This window comes from Manis javanica, chromosome 5 (genome assembly GCF_040802235.1).
Source record: "Manis javanica isolate MJ-LG chromosome 5, MJ_LKY, whole genome shotgun sequence".
Classification (NCBI taxonomy): Eukaryota; Metazoa; Chordata; class Mammalia; order Pholidota; family Manidae; genus Manis; species Manis javanica.
In genome coordinates, this window is record NC_133160.1 from 138,125,868 (window position 1) to 138,139,302 (window position 13,435).

Genomic DNA, 13,435 nt, shown 5'->3' on the forward strand with positions numbered 1-13,435 from the left:
ACTGTTAGTTGGGAATGTAAATTGGTACAGCTGCTGCAGAAAGTAGTGTGGAGGTTCTTCAAAAAACTAAAAATAGAAATACCATACAACCCAGTGACTCCATGTCTAGGAATTTACCTGAAGAAAAATAATATTTCTGATTGGAAAAGATACATGTAGTCCTATGTTTATCACCACATTATTTACAATAGCCAAGATATGGAAGCAAAGTAAGTGTCCATCAGTAGATGAATGGATAAAGAAGATGTAGTACATATACACAATGGAATATTATTCAGCCATAAAAAGGAAAGAAATCCTATCATTTACCACAACATAAATGGACCTAGAAGGTATTATGCTAAGTAAGCCAGGTGGAGAAAGACAAATACACAATTTCACTAATATGTGGTCTAAAAACAAAGCAAAACAAAATGAACAGAAGAGCAATAGACTAGACACTGAAAAGTGACTGGTATTTGCCATGGGGGAGGGTTGTGGTGGGTGAGAGAAATAGGTGAAAAGGATAAAGAGGTACAAAATCCCTATCATAATGTAAATTAATCAGAGGGATTACAGCCTAGAGAATATAATGAGTTGTTCTATAAGATCTTTCTATGTTGACAGTAGCTACATTAGTTGGGGTGAGGATTTAATAATATATGTAACTGTTGAATCACTATGTACCAGACTTGAAACCAGTATAATATTGTATATTGACTATATACTACATTTAAATAAAAAAAAGAGCTGAGCTATGTTTAGAAACAAATTACAGCCTCTAGATAATGGGGAACTTAGGTATCACCAGCAAGTTGCCACTTCTCAGATATCCACAAACTAATTTTTCCTTGCTTTACCATGATGTGGTACTACCATATTTTGTTCATGTAGAATAGCACCTGTTTTTGATGATAAATGCTGTTCTTTGGATTACTCATTTTGGTTCTATTTAGAACATATTATTTCTCACCATTTGCAATCATTATCACCGTAGATATCATTAGTTGTTGACTTGGCTCTCACAATAGCCCCTCAACTAATCTCCCTGGCTCACTTTTGCATCTGGAGTCTTCCTTACACCGGAAAGTGGTCGTCTTAAAAAAACAAGCCATGCACTAGTCTCCCAAATGAATAAAATAATACTTCTGACAGATTCTCAATATTTGTTGAGTGAATGAATGAATGAATCAGTGAGTGGAAATTTGCTACTGAGCCAATTACAGAAGGGCAAACCAAACTGATGGAAACACATGTAACATATCAGATCTGCAAAAGATGAAGGAGAAATTTAAAATATTTATCAAATAATATGACATGGACATTGACTGATTAGATTGGACCCCTGTCCAGTTGGGATATTGACCAAACATCATTATCAGTAAACACCAGTTGAATGCCAATCCAGTAGAGAGAAATAATGTCTTTGAGAAGAATCTTTGGTGATGAGAACAAGTTATTTTAGCTGGAGTTTAAGTAAGTAATATGGGATAGAGAAAGATGAAATGGAGAAACAGATTGGGTCCCAAGTTTAGAGATTTTTGTAGGAACTTCTAGGAGACCTGATTGGTAGCCATTTTCCTCTTATGTAGAAGGTTAGTGGATTTTGAATTTTTAAAAAAGAATTTGCTCTATACTTCCACATGCTCAAAATGCTGCTATCAGAAACAGAAACACCAATTAGGTAAAGTCCTTCTCAATGCTACAGGTAACTAAGGCTTGAAAAGTCGTATTTTGTCTGCTGTTATAGTTAGAAACTTTTGGATTGATATTAACAGAAACCCAACTTGAACTGACTTAAGTGAAAAGTAAAACATTTATATAGGATACCAGGGGGTTTCATAGAACTCAAGGACAGAGATGCAGCTGAGTCTCAGAAATAATTGAAAATAAACCACCAAGTCTCTCTCTCTGCTTCATATTGCCTCTCACTGCTGGTCTGCTTCATCTTTCATCTGCAGAAAAACTATTTTCCAGAATGATAGCAGGAAAAGTGCCACCATAGGCTCTTGAGTTTATATGTCATCTCTCTGAGCAAAGAGTCAAAACTGCGAACACCAAACACATACTCCCAGAGAATGTCACAGATTGGCTCAGACATATCAGCTTCCTGACCCTAATAATAACTTCCCAGGAATGGGTTGACTTAGGTATCTACTATGATTGGACAGGAAACTTTTAGGTTGTATCATCAACATCTGGTAAAATGTCTTGCATTTAGTAGATGCTCAATAAATATTTACTGGCTTGAAATAGTTAATCATAACTCCTCCACTAATTGCAAATGAGGAGAGTGTTGGCTAATATCACAAATACAGGGGGTAGCAGTATACTGGATACTGGAATGCTTTGTAATGGAAGCTCTTTGACGTATTCTCCAGTTGCTAGTCTTCATTTTCTTCTTAACAGATGTATGATTCTGAGCAAGTAATTCACATCTCTCTTAGTTTTCTTTGATTCGAAGTGGTCATTATATGACTAGTACTTTTCAGGTCTGCCATCAGTATTACATTAGATCAATCATGTGAAACAACTGGCAGGCTACAAATATCCAATAAATGTTAGTGGGCATTATAATTGCCCCTGGATATGTTAGTGAAAAGAAGAAAACAAAAGACCAATAGAACTTTAACTTTTGTTTAAATTGCATTGGCTTTTAAACTCTTAACCAAAATTTTGCTTTCATGAAACAGTTAAAATTAACATGGATACTTTGACAGTACCAACTTGGAATTTTTTAAGTTACCTTCTGAATTATTGAACCAAATTTATTGATGATTATTTTTTTAAATCCACAAACTAGGAAAGTTCAATCTAAATGTATAAGTAGAGAAAGTTGAACTTGATCAGATACTCATACTTTGGTGAGGGAAATAAGATCTGTGAACAATTTTTAACACTGTTGGGTTTTTTTTGTTGTTGCTATTCTGTAGTTGTGTTTTTTTTTTCATCTTTATACAAATGTCTGTTTGGGGACAGTTTATGCTGGGATACACTATATCTCTCCAGAACTCATTTTCAACTCCTTGCACTTCTCAGTTGAAAATACTCAGAAAGATCAATAAGAGAAACTGTAACTTTTACAAGGAAGAGGGTTTTATGATTCATCTCTCCCTTTTCTTTTAGAAGAGGCTATTCTAAAAAGCTATTTTGGGATTTCTATTCTCAGTGCACTACAATAAAGTAAATTTCAGGAAAGTTACAAAACAACCTATAGCTATTACTTTTTCAGGATCAATAACTCAAATGATGCTTCAGCTTTTCAAAGACAGAAATGATAACCAAATCCTACAATGTTAACACATTGTTATATTTGTGTCCCATCCAGATTAATGAATGAGATGCTGGATATCTTTATTTGAATATCTCTGCGTAAAATGTGTTGAAAGCTGGATAGACCCAGAGTCACTGATATTTTGTTTGGTGGATATGAGACATGCATCTGCCCTATTAACCTATTAAATGCCATTTGTAGCATTGTGTTACATATGACCAGGCAATTAAGGGCTTTGGATCTTTAGGAAAAGGCAGGTTAAAAGAGCACCCTGTTTTTGGAACTGTGGGTTTTGAATTGGAAAAGAGAGATGAATTTCAAATTAGTGTTTTAATTGAGACTTGAATAGCTTCTAACATTAAAAGGAAGGCTGGGGGCCAGGTGGGGCCCAGACAAGGATACACTGATTTATAAAAGCAATGGAACATGAAAAGAAAACATTGTTTGGTAATATTCATTAAATGTCTATGGGTATTTGGAAGTATTTTGTCATTAAAGTAATGGGTATGCGTAGTTCAAAAAAAGGTAAGATTTAAAAAGTGAGATTATTACTTACAAAGTTACTGGGAAGATGGGGAAATCTGCAACAAGCCTTTAAGCTTTCTGTTTAACTTTCAAGTTATCAGAAAATGTTGTCACAGTGCTGCTGCCTGCAAACCCGAAGAGGCTGACTCCCAGGAGAGTGCCTACCAGTGCGGCAAAATCTCATGTCTTCTGGGGTCTGTGTATTGCCTGATGCAGCCTGAAGAATGGTTCCTGCTTTTCTTCTTGCTTTCAGATCTCACATGAGTCCTCTCATGATCAAACATAAGTAGGAATCTTCATGGCAAGAAAGAATGAAAATATAGTTTCTAAATATCCAGTCCCTACAATGCAGAAGTGTACAAAGAAAGTAGTAGAAATGATGCTGAGATGCCAACAGATATCTGACCACAAACAACTGAGTTCATTTTTTTTCATTCATAAAGAATTTCTAACAAAGCTGAAAAGAGCATTAAATAGATACCATTTTGAAGCCTGTATCTAGTAGAAATGACTGTTTTCTTGTTTCTCTCCCATCTATGTTTGTAACAGCCTTGGTTATTTGTGCCATTTACATCATGACAAAATCATTGATTTTAAATTTGTTACTTATGCGCTCTCATGTCCACATTCCTCTTTCAGCATTTCTATATATTCATCTTTAAAATGCAGAAATATAATGTTAATTTCATTAGAATGTGATGAGGATTAATCTTATGAATGCCTAGAAGATACCACAAATTGTGGACAATGAATATTGTTTCTGCAAATATTGTCCAATTGTGTCTGCAAATATCTTCATGCTCTTTCCCTCAAGTATATGTTAACAATGTACAAGGTAGAAATTTGAAACATAATTGGAAAGTCAGAAACTTGTAAGTGGAGTACTTCTAATTTTAATATCTATTATTTGAACGTGAAAAGAATCATGAGGACTAAGAGGAGAGCAGTGTTCAGTAACAGAAATGCACATAACGTGATTTAAACCATAATAAAATACTCTGCGGTGTTTCTGCTCCTTACAGTCATACCAGAAAAGTTCAGATCATGACGCTTATTTGTTTAAAATAAAAGTCCTGCAATAGAAAAAGCTGGGCTTTATTATTCATGCAGAAGTACATCTCTATCTTAGCTCAGTAAATGGCTGCCAACGGAGGAGATTAAGAGGTTGCTATAGAAAAGGCATTTTGATTTAGTTGTGGGACCATCACTAAATAGATTAACCAGCAGTCACAGGTTCACAACTTCTCCAGACTGGTTGGATGTTAATAATACAAAACTCCCTCTAAGATAATGGGTGATGTTGATTCAACATAACAGCAGGAAGTAAGCATTGTAATGCACACTGGACTGTATGTTTAACACATAAATAGGCATTCAGATTTGAAGCAGGTTTATACACTGATGGAGTTCCCATACAAATCTAGAAAATAGATTCTTAGAATCAGATAATTGCCTCTGGAAGAATAACAGTGTAAACATTTGGATTAGTCTCATAACAATTATTATAGCATTCATCATCATTAGTTTATTTTATGAATAGTATAAGACTAATCCATTAGTTTTTCTTGATCTCAATTCTAAATTGGACTGTGAAATTACCAAACTATTCTCTGTTTTTATGTGTTTACATTAGTCTTTTTAAAAATATGATACAAAAATTTATATGTGTTATTCTAAAATATCTAATTGGACTATTAGGGGTCTTTTGTTATGTTTTGTTTTCCTTAATGAGATAAATGAGCACATGCTTAGTGACATTATTGAACATTATGTGGCATTCTTTAAATTAAAGCAGATCAAAAAGTAATTCAATAATAATAATTTATTCAACAAGTGTTTGTAGCAGTTGAGCTAAATAGCTCTGAAGAATATAAAAATCAGAAACCTGGAATTTCTTCTCAAAGGTGTAAATATATGCTTGAGTTTCCCTGAGCGCAACATCTCACTCTTGATACTTTTAACTCAACTTTTCAAATGAGTTCCTAAATAATAAATTAACAGAATCATGATTATATAAGAAATTCCATATTTTGGAGAAATAACAGTGAGTACAATTTGAAATTTAATTCATATTTAATATAATATTGAATTTATATCCAATATATAAGAGGGAGCTAACAAATTATTCTGATTTCTTATTTAGGATTTCAACAAAGTATTAGTTACCTCCTTTGATACTTCATTTCACCAAACATTTACCAATTTTCAGATATTTAAAATAATAACTCTGTTACCTTGGGATTAGTCTTCCCTTTGAATTCATCACTATTACTTTTTTCATAGGAAATCTCACTTAGAGTCGGTCATCTTGTTGTTGATTAGCCTAGTTTAGCCATCGATAAGTTTATATGCTAAGCTTATTTTTAAGAGTCAGTGCTATGTAGCGACTAAGGGTCAGTGTGGTGATGAAAGCAGGCCTGGAACCATGCGCCCTGGAACTCACCAGCCAAGTGACTCTGGATGAATTACTCAAATACTCTCTTCACTTACAAAATAAAGAAAATAACAATACCAATCTAGGATTAAATAGGAAAATAGATACAAATTATTTAGAATAGTTACCGGCACACAGAAACATTCAACAAATGGTAATTTTACTTTGATGACATTACATACTTGCATACTCTTGAAGCAGAACATAGGAGGACTACATTTCAAACACACATTAAATTTTGTCAAATAATTATTTGTCACAGGGTCAAAGACCAGGGCTCAATGATGAGAATCAGTGGGAGAGGAAAAGGTAGAATTAAGCAAGTTCTCCAGGAATGTGTGTGACCCAATGCTCATTATATGTGTGACTTGTGTTAAAAAACACAATTCATCTGAATAAATTTAGATTCAAATTGGCTTTATCCAACAATTCCTGAGTCAGGCAGCATTCCATCCAACTAGCAAAGAGAAAGGAGCTCCACAGAGCTGCAGAAAAGCAAAAGTTTATAAAGGCAGAAGAGGAGCAGAAAAATGAAAATTATTAGCAGAGAATCCATTGTTTTAGGCAAAGTTGCCCTTCTAAGAAGAGAAGGGTCAATTAGTAAATTTCTTAGTGCTCACTTACCAGGAAATTCCATGTTAACTGGTTTAAAGTCATTCCAAGGGAGGTTGAAACTGCAGTTAGATTAGGTATTAAGCTTGGTTTGCTGATGTAGGGTCATTAATATGAGTGACTCCATCTTTGAGCTTGTGGCTTTCTTTGTAACACCTAAATGGTGCATGAGAACTATCTAGTCAAATGTATCTCAGTGGAGAAATAAAAACGGGAATCAATGCTTTAACCATGCTTTTTAGATTTGGTGGCTATTTGTATCTCTACTTTTCCGAGTTAGTATAAAGGAGAAACTTGCTAGAATATTTCTGAGCCTAAAGGCTCAATCATAGAAATGTGCTGTATCTGCAATATTTATACACCCAAATGATATTCTTGTATCAATATTTCCTAACATGCAATTGGTAATAAGGCCACACATAACTTAGTTACAAATTAACTTTCTCTTGCTAATTGATATTATGTCAATCTTGAGTTTAAATATGTTATCAGGGGAAGAAATTAATTTGAATGATACCCTTACAATATAAGTATAATGTTTCTTGCTGTCCTATTCTTAATACAAAGTCCTAAATGTTGTTCTCAAGCTTAGCATTATCACTATCACAGGAAACATTATTAAAACTAATCAGTGACAAGCTAATCAATGAGAAATAATCTTCTACATAAGGTCAAACTATCTGTCCTTAGTTATTTGTTGGAGAATATAATTCTTTCTTTAAGTAATAACATAAAATATGTGTTTTCTGGGTTATAAGAAAATGAAACCTTGAACTCTTGGTTGTTTAACTCATCAAAATTCTAGCTGTGAGAATTGATTTAATGGCAGAATGCCTCAAGTGATTCACTTCTATAGGTATCCAAAATTTCATTCTAAGATCAAGCTAAACATGATCTTATTGGTTCCATATTAATATTGCTTCCAATAAAATGGAGTTTAGGTTTACATCTTTGACTTAGAATGGAGAATGTTATGAATAAGGGCACAATTCATATATATTGTTGCCAAGAATATAATATACACTTTATGAAGACCTAACAGCAACCTTAGAACTTAATTCAAGGAACAGCTGTCTCTCTGCTAAGAAATCACTATGTTTCTTTATACTGTAAATAATAATAACAAAATTAAGAAAATCATCATTTTCTTCCTTTTACTATATATGTAATAACACATTGAATTTTCACAGAAAGTCTCTGAAATAAGTACTATGCACATCTCGAGTACACATTTTGTTGATTAACTCACTGTACCTTATTTTAAAAAATTTCAATCAATACCCCACCTAATACAATTATATATATATAATTGAGGAAAAGAACACAAAACCATGCTGTGTATTCCTGTTCAGTTTTATGAGATGAACAGAAACTGGCTAGTTATCAAACTGATTTCTCTTTGCTTTTACTCGTGGGGTACATAGCCTAACTACATTTCTCAGCTGCTCTTAAAGTAAGGTGTGAACACAGGACTGAGGTCTGACCAATAAATGTGATAAGTAAGTTATAGCAATTCAAACCTGAGCCCTAATGCCTCCCTTCTCATCTTTCATGCTCCATTTTCCCCAATTTGTTGTCTATGTTTTGATGCCAAGGGCAACCTCGAAAGTCAAGAATTGCAGATGGACAAACTTCTGTCAACAGTGATTCTTGAAGGTTGACCTACAAAGCATAGAAGGGAAAAAGATGGTCCTGAACTTGGCCCTGAGATAAACCAACCAGAGGCAAAAGCAGCCTATTAAAAGTGATTCTTGAGTGTGGAAGGTTTAAAATTGCAGCCTGGCTTTTTAACAAATGAATGTTGAGCCCAATTTGGTGACACTTTTAGAGACAGGTGGATGGTCAAGATTTCAGGCAATTGTCAGGAGTACTATTTCTCTCAACTTACCTTTTGTTGAATATTGGGATTCAGAGATTTTGTTTTTCTCCTTGGTGAATCCCTAAATGCAGATGTCCTCTGCTTCTATTTAAATGCAGAACTGTGTGCACATGAAAGTCAACTGGCATGGGTATTTGGGTGATCTGAAAGTTGAGGAGTCTAAGGAAGTACATCCAACTTAGGATGAGCGTGATATAAGGGAAACAATGTCAATAAGACATTTTTTTGCAAAACATAATTATATGTGTGCTGCATTACAAGAATGAGTGGAAGCCTATAGTCTAGAAATTATGTAATATATTAGTATTTCTATTTCTGTGTAACAAATTAATGCTAAGTTAAATTAAAAGAATATGTATTCATTAGCTCCTGGTACTGTAGTGGGAAGTCCACCACAGCAGAGAACTGGACAGGTTCTCTGCTCCAGATATCATAAAACTGAAACCAGGTATTGAAAGAACTGAGTATCTTGTCTGGAGGTTTGCAGAAATATAAGTTCCTTAAGTCACTCAAGTTGTTGGCAGAATCCTTTTCCTTGTAGTTGTAGGACTGGGTCCCCATTTCCTTGCTGACTATCTGTCAGGGTCCATTTTCAGTTCTTACAAGTTGTCTGAATTCCTTACCACGTGATCCCTTCCATATTCAAAGCCAACTACAGTGAATCTTCCTCATTTTGAATCCAACTCACACTTGGAATCTCTGACTTTTCTCTCTCTGACCTTCAGACTCAGATTTAAAGGGCTTATGTGATTATGTCAGGCACACCCACATAATCTACTTGTTTAAAGGTTAACTAATTTAGGACCTTAATTTATCTGGATAATTTCTTCACAGCAGCACCTAGATTAATGTTCGATTGAATAAGTGGGGCTTGTGGGTACACTGAGTCCAAGAAGTTTGGAATTCTATCTTAGATTTCTGCCTACCACATAGTACAGAGATGGCTGGAATAGTTGGAAGCTGGAAAGATATAAAGCCAGTTTTTCCTAATTTCACTCTGGGAAGTATGGAGCGGACCTACTTTTAGCAATTGTTGAAGATCATTTGCTATGAATTCTCTAATTCTCTATGCTAATCTCATTCCCTGCCTTATTATTATTATTTTCTTAAATTTCTTCCTCTAACCTAAATTCCATCATTATTCATTTTATGTTATATGTAAACAATATATTCTTTGTGGAAAGAGGTTGGAGAATGAATACATTTTAAGAGAGATCTCTGTTTCTATGACTCAATTTTTTTCTTAGATTTTATAAAAAAGTTATGGTTTTATCAAGTAAAAAACAAATGACATAAAGAGAGTTGTAAAGGAATATTAGGTAGTTTCCTTTGGAGAAAAATATGCATAAAGCCTTAGCAAAGGGTACAGGCTGGGTTTCTTTCTCAAAACTCTTTGAAAATGAGATAATTACCTAGTTGATATAATTTAGCTATTCACTTTACTGGCGGAAGGGACTATGCCAGAAAATCATTTTACTTCTGTAGTCCTACAATTCTGTTAAAATAATTATTAACTCTTGGGTAATAATTATCAAAGCTGCCATAAAAGACAGTAAATTAAGATATTTGAAATATTTGAAAGTTCATGCATTTGAATTTTTTCAGAAATTACATGCATCTTAAGAAAATAAGAATAAAATAAATATGAGGTCTTTTTAAAGATGTACTGGACATACACATATAATGTTCAAGGGAAGGGAAGAAGAAACTACCTTTGAGCTCTTTTACATGCTCATTTATTCCAGAAAAACACTGAAATTATATATCAGCTTAGAATATCAGGTGTCTTTTTCAGTCTAAAAATCACAAAATTGCACACCTCAGTAACACTGCTCTATTGAGATTAGATACTGTGAAATTTTCAAGTTGAAGAAGAGTTTGTGATTGATGGATGTGCAAAGCGTCATCTTTCTATAATGCTCAGTCTTTCTTTATTTGGGAGTAGAATCATTTTAGCAAGCATTTTGCTCTGCTGGTAACTTTAGGAAAAAAACTGAACTTAAGATCTCTAAAAGTAGTCATACACTTAAAAAAATAGACATACTCTGTAAAAAAATTATTAGATTATTTAGTGCTTCTACAAATAAAGGGAATATACAGCTTTTCTAAAAATAGCATGTGTGTGTTTGTGTGTGTGTCTGTGTGTGTGGCAGTGGGAGAAACAGGCTGAACCTACTGGTTTATGTGTCTGTAAATGAGGTGCATACTGAGAGGACATACCTTATAGTATTTCTTTTTGGTTAAAACATTTGTCAAAATGATGGCCTTCTTGTGTTGGTGATTTATTGCTTGCTTTTCTCAAGGAGATGGACTTTGGTAATGGGAAAAAATTAGGCTCTGATATGCTGCATAACCCTATCTGTATTTCTTTAAAGGGCTAAGTAGAAAAGAAAATATAAAGTCTAAGGAAAATATCTATTCTCTAAAACAAAGAAAACAATCCCTCTCTTCAAGTGAAGTATAAACATACCAATCTGGGGAAAAGCCTTTTTTGGGAAACATCAGACTTCTGAGAGTTATTCATTATTTCTATTTCAAAGTAAATGATCACAACCAATACCATTTCTTCAATGTAATGATAGAGAATGCTTTATGTCCAAGGATTTTTATATTTTTAAATCTCCCTTTTATGATTGATAATTGTATTTGCAAACTTAAGATATGAAATGAGTCACATGTGAACATACCTTTATTCTAAAGATGTTCTTGGGACTTTAACATGTTTAATGTGATGCACACTGGACACTGGAGACAAAGAAAAGCCAAAGACATAGGCTTGGGAATCAGAAAACTGGGCCTGACTGTGAGCTCTGTCACAAGCTATCGTCATCTCAGCAAGTTGTTAAAACTTGTTAAGACACAGCTTGCCCATAAGTAAATGGGGCAAGCAATTCCTCGTGGATAGTGGTTTTCTGGGTATTCAATTCACAAAGTCAACAAATAATTATTGAGTTCCAACTGACTCATGGATCATCAGAGGCGGTAGGGAGGCACAAATGAGTGAAACAGATAAACTTCACTGTCCTCAGAAGGGTTATATTGTAATAGGTTAAATATGATGGTAAACAAAAAGTCCTTAGCATAATGTCTGGTATATAATAGTCATTTAGTAAATGGAAAACATGATTATTCTATTAGGTTTTTTTCCTGGTAATTCAGTACTTTTTTTTAAATTGATGCATAGTTGGCATAATATTATAATAATTTCAGGTATGTAACATAGTGATTTTATATTTATATACATCACAAAATACCGTGATAAGCGTAGCTGCTATCTGTCAGCACACCATGTAATTACAGTATTATCAACTGTATCCCCCATGCTGTACCTTTTATCTATGATTATTTATTTCATAATTGGAAGTTTGCACTCTTACTCTCCCACCTCCTCTGGCCACCAGCAGTTTGTTCTCTGTACTTGTTTGTCTGTCTCTGGGTTTTTAGTTTATTTGTTTGTTTTATTTTTTAGACTCAATTTATAAGTGAAATGATATGGCATTTGTCATCTCTGACTGACTTATTTCACTTAGCATAATACTCTCTTGGTTCATCCATGTTGTTGCAAATGTCAAGATTTCATTACTTTAATAGCTGAATAATATTCCATTATATACATACCATATCTTCTTTATACATTCATCTATCAGTAAACACATTGGTTGCTTCATATCTTGGCTATTATAAACAATGCTGCAATAAAAATAGGGTACATATATCTTTTTGAAATGGTGTTTTGTTTTATTCACATAAATACCCAAAATTAGAGTTACTGGATTATGTGGTATTCCTATTTTTAATTTTTTGAAAAACCTCCACACATACTGTTTTCCATAGTGGCTGCAGCAGATTACATTCCCAACAGTGCACAAGAGTTCCCTTTCCTTACATCCTTACCAACACTATTTATTTCTTGTCTGTTTGATAGAAGCCACTCTGACTAGTGAGGTGATATCTCACTACAGGTTTGATTTGCATTCTATGATCAGATAGAGCATCTGAGATACTGAGCATCTTTTTATGTGTCTATTGGCCATCTATACACCTTCTTTGGAAAAATGTCTATTTAGCTCCTGTGCTCATTTTTAAAAATCAGATTGTCTTTTTTGGTGTTGAGTTTTATGAATTCTTTAGATATTTTGGATGGTAAATCCCTTATCAGATATATTTCATTAGCATTTAATAAAGATACATCTTACAATTTAAAAAAATACAAATCTCAAAATTCCAGGACCAGATGACTACACAGGTGAAACCTACCAAACATTTAAAAAATTAATACTAATCCTTTTCAAACTCTTGCAAAAATTGGAAAAGAAGGGAACACTTCCATCTCTTTTATGAGGACAGATTATCCTGATACAAAAGCAGACAAGGTTTTACTGCCAGAACTACCACAAGAAAAGAAAACCAAAGGCCAATATCCCTGAAGAATATTGAAGTTAAAATCAACAAAATACCATCAAATTAAATTCAACAATGAATTAAAATGACCATACACTATGATCAAGTGGGATTTATTATGAAGATTCAAGGATGGGTAAATATTCACAAATCAACCAAAGTTATATACCACATTAACAAAATGAAGGATAAAAATCATAATCATCTCAATAGATGCAGAAGAAGCATTTGACAAAATTTAACATCCACTTTTGATTTAAAACTCTCAGTAAATATATAGGGAACATACTTTGACATAAAAATGGCTATATATGACAAGCCACAGTTAACC

The 13,435-nt window shown here is 33.7% G+C and overlaps 1 long non-coding RNA gene across 1 annotated transcript in view; it reads right to left on the bottom strand.

The window, feature by feature from the left end:
• The window catches only part of LOC118969231 (uncharacterized), a 99,329-nt gene that overhangs the window by 65,694 nt on the left and 20,200 nt on the right, over positions 1 to 13,435 (bottom strand). The window lies entirely within an intron of this gene.